Here is a 24,658-nt window from a genome sequence, read left to right on the forward strand (position 1 = left end):
CAAAATTACCCTACAAGATCAAAATTACCTAACAAGATCATTTATAGAGTAATTATAATACTCTACAAAATTATCATACAAGATAATTTGTAGAGTAATTATGAAACCCTACAAAATTACCCCACAAGGTCAAAATTACCCTGCAAAGGACATTTTACAAAATTTCCCTACAAGATCATAATTACCCTACAAGACCATTTGTTGGGTAATTTTGATAATTACTTTACGAGTAAATATTTACGAAAATGCCATCGCATTTTTTACCTTTCCATGCCTTTTGTACATTTTGTACGATAAGGCTATTTGTATTTGATCTATTGCTTATAGATATATCCAATTTACATTATATTTAAAACTGAAAAATACGTGAAATCAACATTAGTGAATAGTGTCTGATTAGTTCTAATGGGAATGTGAAATCAACAATAGTGAATAGTGTCTGGATCATTTTCCGGGATAATACGGTGGATCATCTGTGAACATGTTCAATGAAAGACCTTGTCACGTTATAAGCTAGAACTATTTTTATTACTTCACATTATACATATTATTCGTAAGAAACATCAAACATAATATTAGATTTCTAGCTCAACAACCATAAATCGAAGATGGAAGTCGTGGTGTTAAGAGGACCTCTAACGGCTTCTTTTTTGGAAGAGTCATTCCAGGGCCTTCAGACATATCGACCGGAAGACCTCCAGGTTGACCCAAATCAAAAGAATGAACAAGACGGGCCAATGTCAGATGTAGCACTTGGAGCGCAAACGAGATCCCAGGGCAAGAACGTCGACCTAACCCAAACGGCACCAGGACAAACTGATGGCCTCTCACATCGATGTGTTCATGGCCTACCCCTATAAACCATTCGGGTTGAAATTTAGATGGATCCCTCCAAACAGTCTCGTCCCTTTGAAGCTTCCAAACATTAATGATTAACCTAGCCCCAGCCTTGACATTGTATCCCGCAATCGTACAATCTTCTCTTGCCTCCCTCGGTGCTAGAAGCGGGCCCGCCGAATATAGACGCAAAGTTTCCTTTATTACAGCTTCAAGAAACACGAGGCTTTTGATGTCAGATTCATCAACTTATCGTTCTTTACCTACATGGTCGTCTAGTTCTTGTTGTAACTTTTTAAGAACATCAGGATGGTTTAACAACAAAGATATGGCCCAAGTTAGTGTCACAGCCGTTGTGTCACTACCACCTAGAATCATGGACTATAACATAAACATTAAAATATAGTAACATTCAGCACTTACTATATAAACATACGTTATTATAGACAATTATTACATACATATAACTTACCAAACACGTGGACTTAATGATAGTATCTGAATCATGCTCAATATTGTGGAGTTGTTTTTCATCTTCTAGTGACAACATCACATCTATAAAATCCTTTGCATCTACTAATTTATTTCGTTCTAAGCATAATTTCCTCTTTTGCCTATGCTCTTCAAGCCACCCTCCTAGCACCAAATCAAAATCTTTTCCAGTCTTTTTCATCTGCTTTTCGTACCCTTGTAGATCCAACCAACCAAGAGAAGGTATTGCGTCCGACACAACGAAAAGACCACACAACCGAAAGAAATCGATAATGGCTTCGTGGCACTTTGCAGCCTCATCGCCTCCACTTGCAACACCAAAATACCGTTTTCCAGCCACCATCATCATAATTATGTTTAACATGATATGTTCCAGCCATTTATTGAGTTCCACAACCACTGGCTGGTGTGAGTTTTCTTTCCATCGCCCATAGAGCTCGTTAATTCCACAAGTAATTTCCGTGGAACGAATGTGTTTCAGCATCTCTAGGCGGCGGTTGGAGAGGAGCTCAAGGGTGACGATCTTTCTCATTTCTCGCCAATAGGGTGTGTACGGACCCATCCCAAACATTGCATAGTTGTAGCACATGTGCTTCACGGCTGCTGTTTTTGGCCTGGAAGCAAGTGCTAAGTCGTTGACGGTGAAGCATTCTTTGGCTACTTCCCAACTACTGACGACCAAGGAACGATGGGCTCCTAACCGAATGTTGAATGCTGGACCGTATTTGGCTGCCATTGAACCTAGTATACGGTAAAGAAGTTTATCGCCACCACCAAGTAAGTGGAGGTGTCCGATGATTGGCCAGTCACTTCTGAGTTCTGGAGCTTCTTTTTCCTTTGATTTCGACTTGGTTTGATTGATAAAGATGACATAGATGAAGAGTAACAAGATAGGAAGAGATAGCACAACCAATTCGGGTGAATAATACATTGTGCTGTTGTATATGTGTTGTAATTTATGGGAATATATACACGAGCATTTAGAAGGTTATCTATAACACAACCAATTATGTCTGTATGATACTGTGGGAAGATGATACTGGGGGACCTAGAAATTATTTGTTGGTGGTGCGGATAAGGCGTTCAAATATATTTTCAAGGGGTGCGGTCGGGTTTTTTTGCCTAAAATATACACTAATTTTTTTTTCCAGGGGTGCGGCCGCCCACCCAGGACTGTGGATAGGTCCGCCACTTAGATGTGAATGTTGATTTACGGGTTCGTGAACCAGCATGTGAACCCACGCTAGCTTTATCTGGTGGGCGCCGCACAACCCTAATAATTGCTTTAACAATTCATTGTTTGCTAGTTCGGTGCAGACATACTTGGGAGGTTAGGCATAAAGCTGCTTCATCTACATTGTTGAGATTAGGCACGATGGGCACCTAACCCAAATTTATGAATTCAAATAAGACACATGAAGATGATACGGATGAGGGTGACGGGAACCTGTTTTTTTTGTTACAAGTATTTTTATGTTTATAACTTAATTCAACAAGATATTTGGGGCATGTTTGGCTTAGGTTTTTGAAACAACTTATTGACTTATCGGCTTTTTGGAAAAGTCAGTATGGAGTGACTTATTGACTTATTGGCTTTTCCCCTCACATACACCCTTATTCCCAAACATCATTTTGGAGCTTATGACTTTTTAAAAAGCCAATAAGTCAATAAGCTGTTTCAAAAAGCTTAGCCAAACATGCCCTTGGACTATGTTAATTATCTATATGTTTTAGACGAGATGTTTATTTTTATATATTGGTTTTTTATGTTTATGTCAAAACGGTAAAAGGTGAAAACTGTAAATATTAGAAAAATAGGTGAAACCTGGCATTAACGGCGTCATTTAGGCTTTTAGGGGCGACACTTGTTGCCGCTAAAGACCTTCTTGATTACGTGACATTTGGATTGTAGCGACCATATTTGCTGCCGCTAAAAGCTTGCCACTATTAGCAGCGAATTTATATAATGTTGGGTTTTTTTAAATCTATAATCTTTAATTGTTTTTGTGTCACGACGACGTTTTGAGCCCATGATTTGGGCGAAAGGGTCATGCTGTTGGAGATATTCCTGGAGTTATGTTTCTTTTTTGGCTCTCTAGCCCCCTGGCGTATCGCGGCGGGTTACTTTTCTAGTTATAGATATAGGGTAAAGTTTCTGTACAAATGAGCTTATCGTACAAAATGTACGAAAAACATGAAAATGTAAAATAAAAGCTATGACATTTTGGTAATTATTTTACCCGTAATTAACATACAGGATCAAAATTACCCTACAAGATCAAAATTACCCTACAAGATCATTTGTAGAGTAATTATGGTACTCTACAAAATTATCCTACAAGATAATTTGTAGAGTAATTATGATACCCTACAAAATTACCTTACAAGGTCAAAATTACCGTAAAAAGGTCACTTTACAAAATTTCCCTACAAGATCATAATTACCCTACAAGACCATTTGTACGGTAATTATGATAATTATTTTACGAGTAAATATTTACGAAAATGTCAACGGGTTTTTTTACCTTTCCATGCCTTTTGTACATTTTGTACGATAAAGCTATTTGTATTTGATCTTTTACATACAGATATTGTAGGTCCACCCAGAGGATCGAGTAACCTCTATTCCCTGTTTGCCGACAAACCACAGAGTGCGGAATTCAAACGGGTAAGTTAAACCAAGTTACGAATACGTAAAACACAAGATTCACCAATTAACACTCCAATGTATTAATCTAGAAAACGGTACAAAGCAATGTTTACAAGATGCTCTCATAAACTCTCAGTGTGTGTGTGTTTACAGTGTGTTCGCTCAAAGAAATCTATTCAGACTTCGTTAGTGTTTCTATCTGTTGTCTGGGTATTTATACTAACAATATGACGAAATCCAGTCCCAGACAAAAACCCATCGACGAACACCAATATCTCGACGAAATCCAAGATTTCGTCCCTGGTGTCTTCGTCACTTGTTGTTTTCGTCCTATGTGTGATTTTGTCACACATAGGCTTGGGATCAGATGATTCTTCGTCGCATACGAACAGCCCAAACCAATCAGGCCCAAGTGATTTGATTGGCCCAAAACCAATTTACATGCATGTATAAGAATTCTCAAACATTCTGATTGTAAGAGTTAGTCAACCATGTGACATCATCATGACATCATCATGATGATGTCATGGTGATGTGTCATCGGGAATTGGTTGCGGCTCTTCGTGCTTCGCGTGTCGAACTCTGGGGCGCACGACGGAGGAATGTCATGACGTCGGGCTTGAGCCGAACCTAACCGAGTTGAACCGAGTCGAACCGAACCGAGTCGAGTCGCGTCGCGTCCACATAATATGTATCAACAAACTCCCCTTTGGACGCTACTCGTGAGGTTCATCTTCCATGTCTTCCATGTCGGAGGATCTTCAAAAGTCCTTTGATTATGCTTGTGAATCTTTTGATATTCAATGCTTTAGATCTTTGTGGTGTTGATTAGTGATCAGCGGTGACTCGATCATCTTTATCATTTGAGTGCCTTCACGTCGTGTCTTCATTCCGAAGCTTGTCATCGAACATGTTCTCCTCACCTTTAGCATCTGCACATGCAAGAAAGCTAAACACGTAATGAGAACAAACGCTTGGAATATAGTTAACATTTAAACAAATGACACACATGTGACCATTTTTCAATCAACTACCGTTCGACAGTTTGAAAGTTTAACAAATTGTTCAATTTTGGTTCTTAACTTTCAAAACTTGCAAATTTCGACCGTTGTTGATGCATGGAATGTCTGTTGACTTCGTCTGCATTAGGTCTTAGGTCAATATAGGTCAACATAGGGTTTAGAAAGTCAAAATCATGTAATATGTTGATTAGATCCGCTTTTATGAACATATGATAAAGGTCAGGTTCGCTCATAGGGTTACTGACTGGTTCGCTTATGTGTCACCAAGCTGGTTCGCTTATGTGTCACCAAGCTGGTCCGCTTTTATGTCAAGATGGCTGGTCCGCTCATATGGCATGTCCATATAAGCAAACTAGGCCACACTATAAATACCTGATCAGTTGGAGCGAACCTACACCATTTGTTGCTGTAACGAAACTCTGTCAAAATCACATCAGAAAGCAATAAAAGAGAAGGAATTGAATAGGAAAAGCTGTGTAACTTCATTTACGTTGATTCCGCCTTCGTACATGAAGATGAACGTTCTCTACTGACTATTCAGGGTCGGAACACGGTCCAACAAGAGGTATCAAAGCTCAGGACGAGGAGTTCATACTACTACAACTTGATTCTACCGAATTCTCTGATTTCTACTCACTTTCTCTTATACTTTTTCGATTTGAAATAGTTCCTACGGTTGAAATGGCCTGAAAATTGAGTATAACGTGTGAAACATACAAATAACAAACCCTAGAAAGTTTCAGATTAAAATTTGGCTTAAAAATGGTTAAAATTGAGTAAATTGTTAGGTTCGCTTTTACGGTCATCGAGAGGTCCGCTTGAAGATCACTTCTGGTCCGCTTGAAATTACTTGTAAGGTCCGCTCTTTCGAACACTTTCGCTCGAAATTATCTAGGTAGATCCGCTCGAACGAACTCAACCTGGTTCGCTCATACAGACATAATCAGGTTCGCTTGTAAAGGTTCGCTCGAACGAAAATACTTGGTCCGCTTTTTGATCATTGAGATCCGCTTATTTGAACAATCTTGCTGTTTCGCTTATTTGAACAATCTTGCAGTTCCGCTTATTTGAACATTCACTGATAGATCCGCTTATCAGTCACTATTAGTTGAAAATTTTTGAAAACGTCTCTAAGTGTTTGCTGATTTTGCAGGTACATTCACGATGGATGATATTTTCTTGAATCCGTTCAGCGACATGTACGCATTCACGGGGAATTCCGGAAACAATGATACTTCATCAAGCAAAGAAAATGAGAATCCGCCGAAAGAAAAGAAAAAGGAAGCTTGGGAATCGGAAAGTGCCTTCGGAACATTCAATAGACCCCCAAAGCTTATGGCTATCGAGGAGTACAGTCGGTGGTCTTGGAAGTTTGAAGATTGGCTGATGGCATTCGCATTTCCCAGCTGGAAAAGCTTGAAGAACGGTTATGCCAATGGAAACAAGAATGGTGAAGCGTTAAGATCGGCTGAAGAGATTGATGCATTTGTAGCCGAACAAAAGTGTGTGGCTTTGTTATTTCAGTCGGTTCGGGAAGACATCATTTCTTTGATCGATTATTCGAATGCAAAAGATTTGTGGCAAAAGCTAGAAAAGAAATGTCTAGGAAGTACTGAAATTGTAAAAAGTAAAAAGAAACTTCTTAGGAAAGAGTTTGATATGTTTGGTTGTCTCAAGAATGAGTCAGTTTGTAAAATAATAGAAAGGTTCGGTCATCTGAAGCTGGAATTAGCAAGACATGAGATCAAGTATTCTGATGAAGAACTTGTTGACAAATTGTTCAATTCATTACCAGACGAGGTTGATTGGAGATATTATGCGCTTATGCTGAAAAACACTATTGAACCTGAAAAGTTGACTCCAGATCTGGTGATTGAAGGACTTGAAAGTCACGAGTTAGAGCTGAAGAAGACGTACAAAGTCAATCACTCATCTTATCAGCAAAATTTGGATCTTTATTATCCGAAAAGCATGATGCCAAAAGCAACTTCTCCAAAGACTGCATTTTCGGCTGAGAATGTTTCTTCAGCAAGCAAAGAAAGTCAAAGCAGTCAAAGAAGTGGAAACCACAGTGGTTATCATAGTGGATCTTCATCATCTGCAAGTCATTCTGATGCAAAGTTTCAGTGCAACATCGCAATAGATTTGAAGAATGCTTAGAATTTTGACGAGGAGTCGGCTAAGCAACAAATGGTTTTCTTGGCGTCGGTGTTGGAATCATATGAAGGGTTGGTGGCTGGGAAGATCGGCAACACAAACCTAACGAAAGAGGACTATGACCAAATAGATCCTGAAGAAACGGAACTAATCGATATTCGTTGGGCTATGGCAAGTGTTGTTCGTAGAGCACAACGTTTTATGGAAATTACCGGCAGGAAGACGATTGGTGGTCCATCTACTAAGCTGGGGTTCGATAAATCAAAGGTGACGTGTTTCAAGTGTAAGCAGAAGGGTCACTTTAAACGAGAATGCAGAAATGCTTACGCTGATGAGAGTCGGAGAACCCTTTCAGAGATGATTATTACAAGAAGGCGATTTATCACCAGAATAAATCTGAGCCGCCTAGATTGAAGCAGTCTGAAGATAACAGAGAGAAATCTAGAGCTCTTGCGGTGATCTACGATGATGAGGGGTATGATTGGAGTAAAGATGTTTTACCGGAAGAAGATGCAGTTGGTTACGCATTTATGGCGAAAAACGATGAACCCATTCCGTGGAAAGATGATCGTACTGAAGAGCAGAAGTATAGCTATCGGAAAATGATTGCTGAAAATAGAATCATCAGAATTTCTCGTATCTATCTGGAAGCTAGAAGAGCGAGAAGATGGGATCCAGATAGGCAGTGTTATCTTGATGAGTATGGTAATATTGCGATTGATGACAAAACGCTTGATCTAGAAGCCATCATCAAAGAGATAAAAGAAGATGATGAGTATTGGCAATACAAATGGTGGGGAACTCCAACCGAGAAAATGAAAGAAGAAGAGAAAGAGAAAGAAGAAAAAGAGAAAAAGGAGAAAGAAGAGATCGAGAAAGCAAAGCAGATTGATACCGGCATTATCGATACTACGCAGGAGTTGACGGCAGAGAACCTGGGAAAGATGGCTGACAAAGTGTTAGCTGCTAAAGCACTTGAGGTAGACTCTAACTCCGTGTCTGAGTCAAAAGGCCAGGTCAGTCCAAACTCGTCAACAAATGCGTCAGGTAAAAAGATCGAAGGAAATGCTGATTGCAAAAATTGCAACAAAGAATGCAAGTTTTATAACACTGTCACGTATCTCAACGGTGAGAAGGTTAAAGATCTGACAGCAAAGGTCAGAAGCGTTGAGAATCAGATTCTTGCGCGTGAGAAAACAGTTAAAGCTTCAACTGAATGGATTAAAGAATTAACTACTCAAATTGAAACTGATAAAATTGAACATGAAAAAGTTAAAAATGAAAATGAAAAGTTAATTCTTGAAAACCGTCAGATTTCTGAGAAGTTTGAAAAACTCAAAGGCATAGTAAAAGATATTGATGATCGAAATGGTAAAACTTTTAAAGAAATCGAACATCTGAAAGCTGTGCTGAGAGTAAAAGAAGAATCAATTAACAAACAACTGGATGAAATCGCTAAATTGAAACTTAAAGTTCAAGAGGCTGAGATTGAAAATGAGCGAATCCTGTCACGGCTCCCCAACCCACCCTGGACGGAGTCGGGGGACCGCGAAACAGTTCCCGTGGTATTTAATTAATGCGGCAGCGGAAGTCTTTTTATAACAGGATCTTTTATCCGTGAAATATGCTCGTTTAATATATTATACAAAGTTTAAGGGATAAATCCCATAATTTACAATAAGTTGATTTCACATAGAAATCTTTATTTTTCAAAACACGTTTTATTCATTTATTTACACTGAGCCACTTCTCTGAGCTTGATAGTGCTTTACTGCACTTTTCCTGGATCACACAGATCACCTGAAACATGTTTGAAAAAGGTTTTGTCAGCAGGGAAATACTGAGTGAATCATTCTGTTTTCTAAAACGACCCGTTAGTTATAATTTACAGTATTAAGAGCGATTACAATGTTTCTATCAACCAATTATCAAGAATGGGTATTTGTCACTCGATTCATTTCTGTGACTGTGGTCATACCACTATTGGTCCCGTTGCCCAAATAGTGACGGTATACTCACACAGAGTAATAATAACTCACATAGAGTAATATTCACTCACATAGAGTGATAATAACAGTAATGTGCACAATACCCCACATACCAGCTGTAATTTGGTGATTACAAAGACTTAATCCCTGTAATTATAACCTTGAAAATAATTTGAGGTATTGTAATACTTACTCACAAACTGTGAGAAAACAGTTTAAAAAGAAGAATGACTCACATTGCAGATTAACGAGCAATAGATATAAGCCTACTGATTAGCCTTGCTTAAACCTAATTTAACACAATGCATACACACAGGTTAGTAACTAATACAGCAGTTACGTCAATTCACGAGATTAAACCTTCACAACGATTAATCAGTGCGATGCTCGATAATTCAATCGGATTTACAACGAATAACAGAGCATAGTCCGAATTCGAACAGCACTCTAATATTCAAGTCGAAATCACGACGAATAATCAAAGTACAAGCTCAATTGAGCAGCACCCGGACTATCGTTGGATAGTTATAATCGATCGGACGTTGAATCGTAATAGCGATCGAGTTATTACCCTGATTGCGGCAGCGTTTCGATAATCGTGTGTGTTTGTGAACTGTTTTGCTTATAACTCGACGTATATTAGGAATTTTAACGTCGTTCAAGTGCCAGATTTCAAGTCCCAACCCCTGCTATTTATACTGAAAATTTGTCACCGTCGCGTAGCGCGAGGGGGTACCCCTTTAGGCGTCGCGCTACGCGAGTGACCACCCTACTTTCATAGACTAGGTTTTTGCGTGTGTAGGCTTGCTGAGTCGTTAGATTTTTAAAATTCTATTTCGACAGAGAGTTATGATGATAATCGTAACTAGGGTTTTGCCCCCCCTGAGTTTTAGGGGCCCTGATCCTGATTCCGATTATTCTGGAAATTTTAGGGTTAGTGCAGAATTACTTGGGTTTCTTAATTAGGGTTTCCTTACTAGCTAATTATCATTCTAATTATGGATTTTAGTGGCAGTTGTTACATCCTCCCCACCTTAAGAAAAATCTCGTCCTCGAGATTTACTGAAATAGATGAGGGTACTTTCGCTTCATTTCCGATTCCAGTTCCCAAGTGTATTCTGGTCCTCTTCTTGAATTCCATTTGACTTTTACTAGCACTAATCGTTTGTGCTTGAGAAATTTGATTTTTCTATCTTCAATCTGTAGTGGTTTCTCTATAAATTTTAAATTTTCGTTCACCTCTACATCTTGAAGAGGTACTACCAGGGATTCGTCTGCTAAACATTTCTTAAGATTGGATACATGAAATACGTCATGTATTCCAGCCAATTCTTCTTGTAGTTGTAAACGATAAGCAACTGGTCCTATTCGTTGAATCACGGGGAATGGTCCAACGTATCTTGGACTTAGCTTTCCTTTCTTACCGAATCGTACTACTCCTTTCCAAGGAGAAACTTTTAAAAGTACTTTATCTCCTACTTGAAATTCTAAAGGCTTACGACGATTGTCTGCATAGCTTTTCTGACGATCTCGAGCTGTTTTCAGTCTTTCCTTGATCTGAGTTATCTTATCAGTAGTTTCTTGTATTATTTCAGGACCTGATAATTGACTTTCTCCGATTTCTGCCCAACATACTGGAGTTCTGCACTTACGTCCGTATAGTGCTTCAAATGGTGTAGCTTCGATGCTTGAATGATAACTATTGTTATAGGAGAATTCAATTAATGGCAAGTGGCTATCCCAATTACCACCAAAGTCAATTACACATGCTCGGAGCATGTCCTCTAGAGTTTGTATTGTTCTTTCACTCTGTCCGTCTGTTTGTGGATGATAAGCAGTACTTAGATTTAGTCGAGTTCCCATTGCTTTCTGAAAACTTTTCCAGAAATGCGAAGTAAATCGACTATCTCTATCCGATACAATGGAGAGCGGGACTCCATGTAGGGATACTACTTCGTCCACGTAGAGTTGTGCTAACCTTTCCATACTAAAGGTTTCTTTCATTGGTAGGAAATGAGCTGACTTGGTTAATCGGTCTACGATTACCCAAATCGCATCATTACCTTTCTTGGTTTTGGGTAACTTTGTAACAAAATCCATTGTTATAAGTTCCCATTTCCATACAGGCATTTCTAACTGTTGTAGTAGTCCTGAAGGTTTCTGGTGTTCAGCTTTAACTTGTGAACAAGTTAAGCACTTGGATACGTATTCGGCTATATTCTTTTTCATTCCTATCCACCAGAAATTATTTCTTAAATCTTGGTACATCTTATTGTTTCCTGGGTGCATAGTATACCTAGATTTATGAGCTTCTTCTAAAATCTTATTTTTTAACTCTCCTTGCTTAGGTACCCAAATTCGTTTCTTATGAAATTTCCAAATTCCATCATTTCCTTGTTCTAATTCTTTTAGGTAACCTTTCATTCCTTCAGCATCGTCTTGGATTGCTGTTTTCTGGACTTCTTTAATTTGTGCCATTAAATCTACTTGTAGATTTAACCTCAGAGCACGGACTTGTTTCTGTTTCTCATGATACTTACGACTTAAGGCATCTGCAACTACATTTGCCTTTCCTTCGTGATATTGGATATCACAGTCGTAATCGCTTAGCATCTCCATCCATCTTCTTTGCCTCATGTTTAATTCTTTTTGCCCAAATATATATCTTAAACTTTTATGATCTGTATAAATAGTAAACTTACTTCCATACAGATAATGTCTCCATATCTTAAGGGCAAAGATTATGGCTCCTAATTCTAGATCATGAGTCGTATAATTTTCTTCGTGCTTTTTCAATTGTCTAGAGGCATACGCAATTACCTTCTTGCGTTGCATTAATACACATCCGTATCCTAATTTTGAAGCATCACAGTATACTTCAAAGTCTTCTGTTCCTTCGGGTAAGGCTAAGATTGGTGTATTCGTCAACCTATGCTTTAGAATCTTAAAGGCTTCTTCTTGTCTAGGTCCCCATTCAAACTTAGCAGCTTTACAGGTTAACTTAGTTAATGGTATGGCTATCTTAGAAAAATCTTTGATAAATCGTCTATAGTATCCAGCTAAGCCTAGAAAACTTCTTATCTCCATAGCTGTTTGTGGAACTTTCCACTTTGTAATTGCGTCTATCTTAGCAGGATCTACATGGATACCTTCGTGATTTACCACATGACCTAAGAATTGTACTTCTTGTAGCCAGAATTCACATTTCGAGAATTTGGCATAAAGCCTTTCGTTTCTTAACAAAGTTAAGAGAACATGTAAATGCTCACAATGTTAGGTAGTGGGTATCGATTCTTAATCGTAACCTTATTCAATTCTCTATAATCGATACACATTCTCATCGATCCATCTTTCTTTTTCACAAACAGTACCGGTGCACCCCAAGGGGATGAACTAGGTTGTATGAATCCTTTGCTTAATAATTCATCTAATTGCTTTTTCAATTCTAGCATTTCGGTAGGTGCTAATCTATATGGTGCTTTAGCTATTGGTGCAGTACCTGGAATTAAATGGATTCTAAACTCTACTTCTCTATCAGGTGGTAATCCAGGTAATTCTTCTGGAAAAACGTCTGGGTATTCTGACACTACCGGGATGTCCTGAAGTTCCTTATCCTTAGTGTTAATGATTACTGAAATTATATACACCATTTCCTGTTTTCTCGAATAACTAGCCAACTTCATTACTGAGATGAATTTTAGTGGCTTTCGAGGTCTATTTCCAGTAATTAAAATTACTTCTCCTGTAGGTGTTTGAATTTCTACTGCATTTTTGTCACATAGGATTCGTGCATGGTTGGCTATTAACCAATCCATTCCTAATACTACATCGAATCCTGCTAAATTCATTGGTAACAAATTTGCAGAAAACTTATGGCCTAATAGTTCTATTTTTCCTTCTTGCCAGATTTTATCTATTTTCACAGAATTTCCTTCTGCGGTTTCTACTGTGAAGATTTGCCTAAGAGTGGTTAATGGTAACTTAAGATCTTGGCAAAATAAAGTATTTATAAAACTTTGGTTCGCACCAGAGTCAAATAATACTTTTGCAAATACGTTGTGAACTAAGAACGTACCAGCTATCACATCTGGAATGAGTTCGGCCTCTTGAGTGGTCAACTGGAATGCTCGCGCATTTCTCTTGGTTGTTCCTTCAGCTGGTTTGGTTTGGTTAACTACAGGTTTAGCTAACTTAGGACATTCAGATTGAAAGTGTCCCCTCTCTCTGCAATTATAACAAACTTTTGTTTTCTTCCTGCAGTCTTCTTCCCGATGTCCTCTCATTTTGCAAAAATTGCAAACCATATTGCATTGTCCATAATGCTTCTTTTTGCAAATTTTGCAGAAAGGAGATGATGAGGATTGTCCGGTTCCTCTCTTCTTGGCATTACCCACACGAAATCCTTGGGTAATCTTGTGAGCTAATTCCTTCTTGCGATCTTCCTCTCTTGTGCGTACCAATTCATCTGTTAGGGTATTAGCTAATTCTACAGCATCGTCAATAGTACGAGGTCTCGCAGCTTTAACGATGTTTCGGATTTCACTAATTAACCCCCAGATGTAACGAGAGATAAGTACCGGTTCTGGCGAAGCCAGTGATGGCACTACCCTTGCGTATTCAAAGAATGTCGAAGTATAACCCCGACAATCTACACCTAACATACGATGACTTAGGAACTTGTTTGCCATTTGTTCCTTCTCGTATTCGGGACAGAATTTTCTTTCTACCAAACTCTTAAATTCTTCCCAACTCATTGCATAGGCTATCCTTCTCCCTTTTGCCTGGAGGACCGTGTTCCACCATTCGAGTGCTCCTTCTTTGAACAGATTTGATGCATACATCACCTGGTCTCCATCGGCACATTTGCTTATTGCAATTACTGCCTCGGTTTTCTCTAACCAACGCAGTGTTGCAGTTGCCCCTTCGTTACCTGCAAATTCAGCGGGTTTGCAAGCAAGAAATTCTTTGTAAGTGCAACCAGGCGTTGCAGCTTTCATTCTTTTAGGGAGTGGGGCCTGCTGCGGATCATGATCGTCATGATTACCGCCTCCATTTATGCTGTTACTGCCGTTATCTTCTGGAATACGTTTACTAGGAATTAATTGTGGTTCGGCAGGTTTTCGAACAGCAGCTACAATTTCTGGAATAGCATGAGCTATCCCTTGGGCGATAAAATGCTCGATATCTTGTCGAGTTATATATTGATCTTCCTGTTCTTGCTCAGATTGATTTTCTTCATTAATTGGTTCATTGTTAACGTTTTCCATCTGTTAATTGGTAAACTTATTAGTGTCTAACTTATCAATTGACAAAATTCACATAGATACACATAGATTATCACAATATACAAGTATCACCAAAATTGTCGATTTCTCGACTTTTACTTTGTTAGTATATTGTATATGCATCCATACACACCATATCTTACAGAGTTTTATTGCCCATTTTACAGAATTTTAAGTTACTATCATACAATAGGGTTTTCTGTGGTTTAACTGACTGTTCTAGTAATGATGCTCCCTCTCATCGTACTTCCAAGTTAGATGCTCCCCCATTTCCCTGATCCTATTGCCTGTACCTATCAGTTCTTCACCGAACTGACGGAGTTCAGCTAGGTTTTCATTACTCATGGGAGGATTTGGGAGTGGTTCTGGGTCAAATTGTGGAAGGAAGCTATAAGGACTGTTAACTATATTTTGGAATTGCCAGTCATTGGTCCACCATTCCTCCATTTGGCCTAATGGTCTGGTATGAACTAGTGGGTCTGGAATAGCTGGTCCTAGGTTTAGTGGGAATTGAACTGTAGCCGGGTAAGAAAAGAGATTATCGTTGATAGGCTCTAAAACATCACAGTTCTCCAATAGGCGATCTATTTCGTCCTGGAACGTGATTTCCTCAGACTGTTTAGAGCTTTCGCCAATCTCTATTCCCTTTTGCTTCAGATCTATTCCTATTTCTTTTTCAGGTGATTTCGAACCTTCTCCAGTTTCTATTTCCTTTCCCTTGTTCATGATCACAGGATTTTCTATTTTAGGGAGTTTCCTAGTGGCATTTTTCCTACGGCGCACTTTCCTCCACCCTACATATCTTCTCTTCTTTTTAAGTTTGGCTTTTTCCAGCGGTGGGGCTTGGAATTCCACAGGTTCTTCTATGTCAGCAATGTAACCAGTAAAGTCGTGAGAGACTTCGATAGGCACTGGATATAAGTTGAGATTCTGGAATGTTTCCGACATCTCATTCATGCTGCATAGCATATATGCAAAATGCAATGTTAAAACTTTGGAACAAAGTTTAACAAACAAAACACTGAAGTTTTATTGCATACTAATTTATACAAAGAACAACAGAAATAAACACACTTAGGACTTTATTTATTTACGGGATTGTGATTTCTCTTATTAGACCCAACTTATCGGATATTTAGAGATTAGCATTTTCTGCTACAGTAGCTGCATATAGAGATTTGCCCATTTCCCGTCTATTTTATCTTCCCAAGGTGTACTATTACCCAACTCTTGGACTTCTGGGTTAAACCTAACTCTCTTGGTTCGGGGTTTCTTTGTCTCCTGACTCTTTTTAAGTATCGAATCCCTTTTCTCTGGGGAAAGTGGATTCTCATAGTTTGCCTTGCGGACAAAGATTCCTTCTTCTAGGTTTACTGGGTTTTTAGAAGAAGATGCCACATCTAGTTTGTGGTAGATAGCAGACAACTTTTGTTTACCCATACTGTGACTACCAAATAATCAGTTAATAAAACAAATAATCACAGAATACAATTAGTAAAATTAAGTATTTTGAACATAATACTTAGTTTAGGCTTAATCAGTGGCTCGATCAGTGGCTCAATTTAATTATTAGCTCTGATACCACCTTCGCTGTCACGGCTCCCCAACCCACCCTGGACGGAGTCGGGGGACCGCGAAACAGTTCCCGTGGTATTTAATTAATGCGGCAGCGGAAGTCTTTTTATAACAGGATCTTTTATCCGTGAAATATGCTCGTTTAATATATTATACAAAGTTTAAGGGATAAATCCCATAATTTACAATAAGTTGATTTCACATAGAAATCTTTATTTTTCAAAACACGTTTTATTCATTTATTTACACTGAGCCACTTCTCTGAGCTTGATAGTGCTTTACTGCACTTTTCCTGGATCACACAGATCACCTGAAACATGTTTGAAAAAGGTTTTGTCAGCAGGGAAATACTGAGTGAATCATTCTGTTTTCTAAAACGACCCGTTAGTTATAATTTACAGTATTAAGAGCGATTACAATGTTTCTATCAACCAATTATCAAGAATGGGTATTTGTCACTCGATTCATTTCTGTGACTGTGGTCATACCACTATTGGTCCCGTTGCCCAAATAGTGACGGTATACTCACACAGAGTAATAATAACTCACATAGAGTAATATTCACTCACATAGAGTGATAATAACAGTAATGTGCACAATACCCCACATACCAGCTGTAATTTGGTGATTACAAAGACTTAATCCCTGTAATTATAACCTTGAAAATAATTTGAGGTATTGTAATACTTACTCACAAACTGTGAGAAAACAGTTTAAAAAGAAGAATGACTCACATTGCAGATTAACGAGCAATAGATATAAGCCTACTGATTAGCCTTGCTTAAACCTAATTTAACACAATGCATACACACAGGTTAGTAACTAATACAGCAGTTACGTCAATTCACAAGATTAAACCTTCACAACGATTAATCAGTGCGATGCTCGATAATTCAATCGGATTTACAACGAATAACAGAGCATAGTCCGAATTCGAACAGCACTCTAATATTCAAGTCGAAATCACGACGAATAATCAAAGTACAAGCTCAATTGAGCAGCACCCGGACTATCGTTGGATAGTTATAATCGATCGGACGTTGAATCGTAATAGCGATCGAGTTATTACCCTGATTGCGGCAGCGTTTCGATAATCGTGTGTGTTTGTGAACTGTTTTGCTTATAACTCGACGTATATTAGGAATTTTAACGTCGTTCAAGTGCCAGATTTCAAGTCCCAACCCCTGCTATTTATACTGAAAATTTGTCACCGTCGCGTAGCGCGAGGGGGTACCCCTTTAGGCGTCGCGCTACGCGAGTGACCACCCTACTTTCATAGACTAGGTTTTTGCGTGTGTAGGCTTGCTGAGTCGTTAGATTTTTAAAATTCTATTTCGACAGAGAGTTATGATGATAATCGTAACTAGGGTTTTGCCCCCCCTAAGTTTTAGGGGCCCTGATCCTGATTCCGATTATTCTGGAAATTTTAGGGTTAGTGCAGAATTACTTGGGTTTCTTAATTAGGGTTTCCTTACTAGCTAATTATCATTCTAATTATGGATTTTAGTGGCAGTTGTTACAAATCCAGTTAAAGCTTAACAGTTATAGCTCTGCAAGCTTTGTTTTGCAACATATTGTTCCAAAACCCATTGGCAAAAACAAAGCTGGCGAAGACGTGTATTCTGATGGAACCGGGGTGGGTTTTCACAAAGTTCCACCGCCGATTTTGGATAACTACACGAAAAAGCAATCTGTTTTGGTTGAACTTGAGGAAGAAAGTGAAGTTAAACTTCCGGAGAACATTGATGTCATGTTCACATCTTCCAATGACGATAGTGTCTAAAATGATATTGTAAAAGGCGTTGTTGAAAATGTACTTAAAACGGATAGTGACACTACTGAGGAAGATGGGTGTTTCTTGGACAAATACATTCCGAAACAAAAGTCCAAGAACAACTTAAATGATGAACCTACTCTTGTCATGTACAAGATATCGGGATCGGATAAGTTGTTTTCGGATTCAGAGTTTCCGATCGAGAATGTAAACATGAACAAATTGACAAATGTTTTCAAACTGGTCGAAGTTGAGTTGTCAGCAGTGAACAATCTGAGTCAAAAGAAAAATAAAATGAGTTTTGAGAAAGAAAAGGTTTACAACAAGAAATCTGTTAATCCACCGCGTTTTAATAACAACAGAAACAACTGGTCGGGTGGTTATCAGGGGGGTAAATTGTATCAGAAAAGAAATTTTCCAAACAAATGGTTTGTCGACAAGAAAAATCTTGTGAATAGTTCGAGTTCGCTTGCTGATGAAGAAAAAGAAAATTTTTCAAAATCAAACAAAGAATTTTTTGAGAAAAGAGCTTCTCAGTCTCAGTCTGAAGGCACAAGTCGAGTGGCTGATACTCGAACTTGTTTTAGATGTAATCAAGTTGGTCACATTGCACGAAAGTGTACAAATGTGAAGCCTAAGACTGAAACTGTGAAGACTCAACAGAAGAAAGTTGAAGTGAAAGGTAAAACACCAATCGTTGTTGAGAAAAAGAATGTGAAAAAATGAACCCGTAAAGAAATTGGTAACTCAAAACGACAAATTTTACAAAAGGGTTGCATTATCTCAACAAGTTTGGAAACCAAAAGTTGAGAAGAAAATTTCAACTTCTGAGGTGAAAAAGGCTGAAGAATCAATTACGGTTGATTATGATGCAAATTTTCCACCTCTCAAGGCTGAAAATTTCAAAATTCAAATTGCGAGAGTCAAGGTTACACGTAAGGCTGATGAGGCCTGGGTGGACTCGATGTTTGACTAAACAGTTTGAATTGCCGGAGCTTCCTGGATCACGAAGCATGTATCGGAATCTTTCTTGAAGTTGTTTAAGTGATAGTTTGTTATGTGCAGGATCTTCCAAAACTTGTATCCAGATGGATCATGGATAGTGGAGCGTCGAGACATATGACAGGGAAGACCGCGTTACTATATGATGTGAGAAATATCAATGGTGGTTACGTTGGTTTTGCGGGTAATCAAGGAGGAAAGATTGTAGGTGAAGGAACGTTATCCAACGGGATTGTAACGTTTGAGAGAGTTAACTACATCGCTGAGCTGGAGAACAACCTGCTGAGTATCTCCCAGATCTGTGACAGGATGTATACTACTCATTTCACTGACAAAGAATGTTTGATCTTGAAACCGGGATTTGTGATACCTGAGGAATGGATCATCATGAGGGCACCAAGAGTCAATGATCTGTACGTGTTGGACATGAGCGTAGCTACTACAACCACGGGTCAGGCTCATTGTTTTGTGTCCAGAGCAACTGACAAAGAATCAAGATTGTGGCACCGGAAAATGGGGCATATTCACCTAAGGAAGATGAATCATTTGGTGCATAATGATTTGGTGACAGGAGTTCATGTCAAAGGTTTTCATCTGGAAGGGGAGTGCGTAAGTTGTGTCAAAGGCAAACAGAAGAAAAAGTCACACCCTACAAAGCAAGTCAATTCAGTTTCAAGACCATTGGAAAGACTTCACATGGATTTGTTTGGTCCGGTGAATGTCAAGAGTATTACAGGAGATTACTACTGTTTGGTCGTGACTGATGATTATTCCAGATTTTCGTGGGTTTCATTCTTGAAATCGAAAGACGAAACATTTGACAGTTTGATGGCGTTGTTTAAGAGAATTGAGAATCTGTACCAAAGGCCTATCAGTAGAATTAGAAGTGATAATGGTACTGAATTCAAAAACAGTAAGATGGAAGAATTTTGTGATGAAAGAGGTATACTGCATGAGTTTAGTGCTCCGTACACTCCGCAGCAGAATGGAGTCGCAGAACGCAAAAACCGGACGCTAATTGAGACGGCTAGAACTATTCAAAATTACCAATTAATTTCTGGGCTGAAGCTGTTTCTGCCGCATGCTATACTCTCAACAGGGTTCTTACTGTAAAGAAGTTCAACAAGACGTGTTTTGAGCTAATCAATAACCGCAAACCGAATTTGAAGTATCTAGAACCGTTCGGGTCACCCTGTACAGTTATAGAGCCTCATGGAAAGTTTAGTCCGAAGAGCTTCGAGGGAATATTTGTTGGTTATTCTAATCCAATGCGACGTGTCTTCGTTCCAAATGAGAAGCGGATTATTGAAGCAGCGAATGTTGAATGTCAAGGTTATACTATGCCGCCACAGAATACTGGTGATTCATGGCGTTATCATTATGACAAACTTTGGGACTCGTTTGACATGAGAGAGGAATCAGAGGAAGATGAAGAATTCTTTGATGAGCTGGATATTTTGCGAGAGTATGAGTCGCAGCTCAGGTTCCCAGCGGAGTATTCTGGAAGACCTCGGGAAACTTCAAATGACGATGAAGCAGGTCCTAGCAATGCTGGTGAACATGATGATGAAGTTGCTCCTGGTAATCAGTCGAAGGTGAATGATAATCAAGAAGCTGAAAACATGCCAGTTTTTGATCATGGTTATTCAGACTCTGAGGGGGAGCAGATCCAGTTATCAAGTCAAACAAACCAAGTTGGTGAACAAGATGCAGAACAGAATGTTACTAATCTGGAGGGAAATGTAGATGTTCCAAGTGAAGTGATGCCGCGAACTCTTTCTTATCATCCAGAGGAGTTGATCATAGGAGAACTTCATTCAGGCGTTCGTACAAGACGTCAAATAGACCAGGGCTTAACATGTTTTTCTTCTACAGTAGCACCTTTACAAACTGAATTTTCATTTAGTTGTTTTATCTCGCAGGTCGAACCGAGAACTTACAAAGAGGCGCTTACTAAAGACTCTTGGGTCATAGCAATGCAAGAAGAGTTAAGTCAGTTTGAAAAGTTAGGAGTGTGGAAGTTAGTGGATTTTCCGGATGGTCAAAGGAATATCAATACAAAATGGGTATTCAAGTGTAAGAGAGACGACAGAGGAGTGGTTGTAAGGAACAAAGCTCGACTCGTTGTTCAGGGCTTTAGTCAACAGGAGGGGATTGATTTTATAGAAGTCTATGCTCCTGTAGCACGACTAGAGGCTATCAGAATTTTCCTAGCATTTGCGTCTTGGAAGAACTTTAAAGTCTATCAGTTGGATGTTAAATCGGCATTTCTATATGGGAAGGTCAAAGAGGAGGTCTATGTCGGTCTGCCACCGGGCTTTACTGACCCAATCCACAAGAACAAAGTTTATCTGCTGGACAAAGCGTTGTATGGTCTACATCAGGCACCGAGAGCCTGGTACGAGACTTTGTCTCAACACCTACTCGCTAACAGCTTTATCAGAGGGAAAGTGGATGCCACTCTCTCCCCCAAAGAGGTCGACGGACACCTTCTGATCGTTCAGATTTATGTAGACGATATAATTTTTGGGTCAACGAATGAGAAATTATGCAAAGATTTCGAACAGGTGATGAAGCAAAAATTCAAAATGTCATCAATGGGGGAGATGAAGTTCTTTCTGGGTTTATAAGTTGAACAACTACCTGAGGGAATTTTCATTCACCAGACGAAGTACGTGCATGATATTCTAGAGAAATTTGGAATGTCAAGTTCTACTCCAGCTGCTACCCCACTTACGACTAATCATGGGATTCACCCAGATCTCATCGGAGACAGGGCTGATGAAACGTTCTACCGTTCCATGATAGGTTCTTTGATGTATTTGACTGCTTCACGTCCTGATATCATGTACCCAACGTGCCTCGCAGCAAGATATCAATCTAACCCGAGAGCTTCGCACATGATCATTGTCAAGAGGATATTACGTTACTTGAAAGGAACACCCACATTGGGGTTGTGGTATCCTAGAAAAGGCGAATTTATGCTCGAAGGGTATTCCGATTCGGATTTCAGAAGTTGCAAAGTCAATACCAAATCAACGACTGCAGGATGCCAGTTCTTTGGACCTAGATTGGTTACCTGGCGGTGTAAGAAACAAACGTCTGTGGCGTTATCTACATGTGAAGCGGAGTACGTTTCTGCTAGCAGTTGCTGCTCTCAGATCCTGTGGATACAGCAACAGATGCGCGACTACGGTTTGCAGTTTCTTAACACACCTCTGTTTGTTGATAATGAGGCCGCAATAAATATAACATATAGAAATTCGTCATCACTTTATTCGCGATTGCTTCAAGAAAAAGTTGATACGAATTGAGAAAATCCACACTGACGAACAAAAAGCTGATTTGCATACTAAAGCTTTTGATAAAAATCGGTTTCAATATTTGTTAAAACTTAATGGTATGAAATTGCTTTTAGTGTCGGATGGAATTGTGAGCGTTGATGAGAGTACTGTTGCGGATGACGACGAGAAACAATCTGCAATGGTTTGTCGATTTTTCACGTGTTTTGGTATTTAGGGGGAGTATAGTTAGTTGTAAATAGTTATATTTTCAGAAAATACAAAAACAGTAAAAAATACAAAAATACAAAAACATGATAAAATTGAAAAAGAGCTTGTGTATATAGGGAAAATGATAGTACATCGGCTAGACAATTACAGTATGCTAAAGAATTGTAAAGAATAAATGAGTTAAACAATCTCACTAATGATGTGTCGATAGGTTTTCGCACATTTAGTAGATTTATTCGGGATATAAACTTAAAATTTCAAACTTGTGAAATTTGTGGGGAACACTACTTGGATATATAGGTAACCCCTGAAATCTCGTTTGAAAGGTCTCGTATTCTGATATACTAGGTTTTTATACTCAATGATGTCTGGGGTATTATTCCGGGACTTCTGCTGAACGGAAGTTCTGACCTAGTCCTTGGCTAATACTTTCACCAAAATGCTTGAAACATAGCATAAACCCTCAGCATGCAGATGAAACAATAAAATTGATAGTCGCTGCTGTTGTAGCTAAAAGATCCTCTAAAGGGGACATACTGAAAAGTCAAAGCTAATATCTCTCTGCGTATATGGAAGTATCGACCTGAGATCCCTCGGCCCTCGGCCCTCGCATACCTAATTTATGAACAGATATCATTGTAGTATACTCACCTGTAAGACTGAATATTGGGATTCTGGATACGGGAGTATATTCAAGAGGTGGAACACATGAATTGATCTAAGTTCATAAAACATCTAAATCGTATCCTGAATAGATTGAAATCTGTGTGAGAATTTAAGATGGATTAGTATATCGACAATCGAGGTGAATTGTTTAAGTCTGAGCATGTAATTAAGCTTAACGGTACTAGTAATTGGTCTGAAAAGCTAATATGATTCCCTGACACGCTCGCCAAAAATAAGTTTGTATATAGTTCAATTTCTTTATTTTCTGCAATTTAAGTTTTCTGTTATTTTATTTCTTAGTTTAGATCACATTATAAAATCCAAAAGGATTTTTCAATTCTGCTTTAGTTTAGACAAACCCGAGTGGAAAGTTGATTGTCTGATTCTCAGAGGTTGAAGCAGATGCAGGAAATTCTGAGCTGAAGAATGAGGAGAGCTTATTTTGTTGAAGTTTGAAAATGTTTTCAAAGTTAAAACAAGTTCATTAAGTTGATGCTTGTTATATTGTTTTTAGAAAAAGTGAAAATGTTTTTATAAAATCAGTTTGATTCGTCAAATGATCAACCAGGGTCATTAAGTTGAACTTGGTAGATTAATTGAGTATCAGGGTCATTAACTTGGACCTGAATACTTGAGTGGATTTCTGAAGCTGATTGAGTTTGTGATTTATTTTGAAAAAGATAGATTGTAATGTTATTGGTTGAGTAACAGGTTTGGACTTCATTATTCCCAATGGAAGCTAACTGACAAAGCTTAAACCAGATTTCTCAGATTCTAGCATATCGAGAGGGGGAGTTTATGAAAGGGGGAGTCTGGATCAACAGCTAAAGGGGAGTCTGAAGATGGAGTCAGGATGTGATTCGAAACCTGTGAAGAATACTATTGATGAGAAGACAGAGAATTGGAGAAAAGACCAAGACGGAAGACTCAGGAGCTGAAGACTACGTCAACATCCAAGGGGGAGTCTGTTGATGCATGGAATGTCTGTTGACTTCGTCTGCATTAGGTCTTAGGTCAATATAGGTCAACATAGGGTTTAGAAAGTCAAAATCATGTAATATGTTGATTAGATCCGCTTTTATGCACATATGTTAAAGGTCAGGTTCGCTCATAGGGTTACTGACTGGTTCACTTATGTGTCACCAAGCTGGTTCGCTTATGTGTCACCAAGCTGGTCCGCTTTTATGTCAAGATGGCTGGTCCGCTCATATGGCATGTCCATATAAGCGAACCAGGCCACACTATAAATAACTGATCAGTTGGAGCGAACCTACACCATTTGTTGCTGTAACGAAACTCTGTCAAAATTACATCAGAAAGCAATAAAAGAGAAGGAATTGAATAGGAAAAGCTGTGTAACTTCATTTACGTTGATTCCGCCTTCGTACATGAAGATGAACGTTCTCTACTGACTATTCAGGGTCGGAACACAGTCCAACAACCGTTTATGAAGATTCAGTTGTTTTGGTTTTCGTTCAGGTTTCAGGTAACGAAGACTTGAGATCCGACATTGGTTAATCAAAACTAAAGCAGAAATAAAATCTTTTTGCCTTTTATAAAGTTTATGTTAAAACACACTTAAACTCTTTTTGGATTTTGAATATTTCAAATGTAAAGACAGAAAGCAGTAAATAAATATATACAAAGATGCAGAAACTAAGAAAGGTAAATATATACTAACATTCTTTATGCGAGTTT

General features: G+C 38.7%; 1 pseudogene; it reads right to left on the bottom strand.

The window, feature by feature from the left end:
- Positions 1-484: 484 nt before the first annotated feature.
- LOC110868437 lies at positions 485-2,559 on the bottom strand (annotated as a pseudogene).
- Positions 2,560-24,658: the final 22,099 nt, after the last annotated feature.

This window comes from Helianthus annuus, chromosome 2 (genome assembly GCF_002127325.2).
Source record: "Helianthus annuus cultivar XRQ/B chromosome 2, HanXRQr2.0-SUNRISE, whole genome shotgun sequence".
Taxonomy (NCBI): Eukaryota; Viridiplantae; Streptophyta; class Magnoliopsida; order Asterales; family Asteraceae; genus Helianthus; species Helianthus annuus.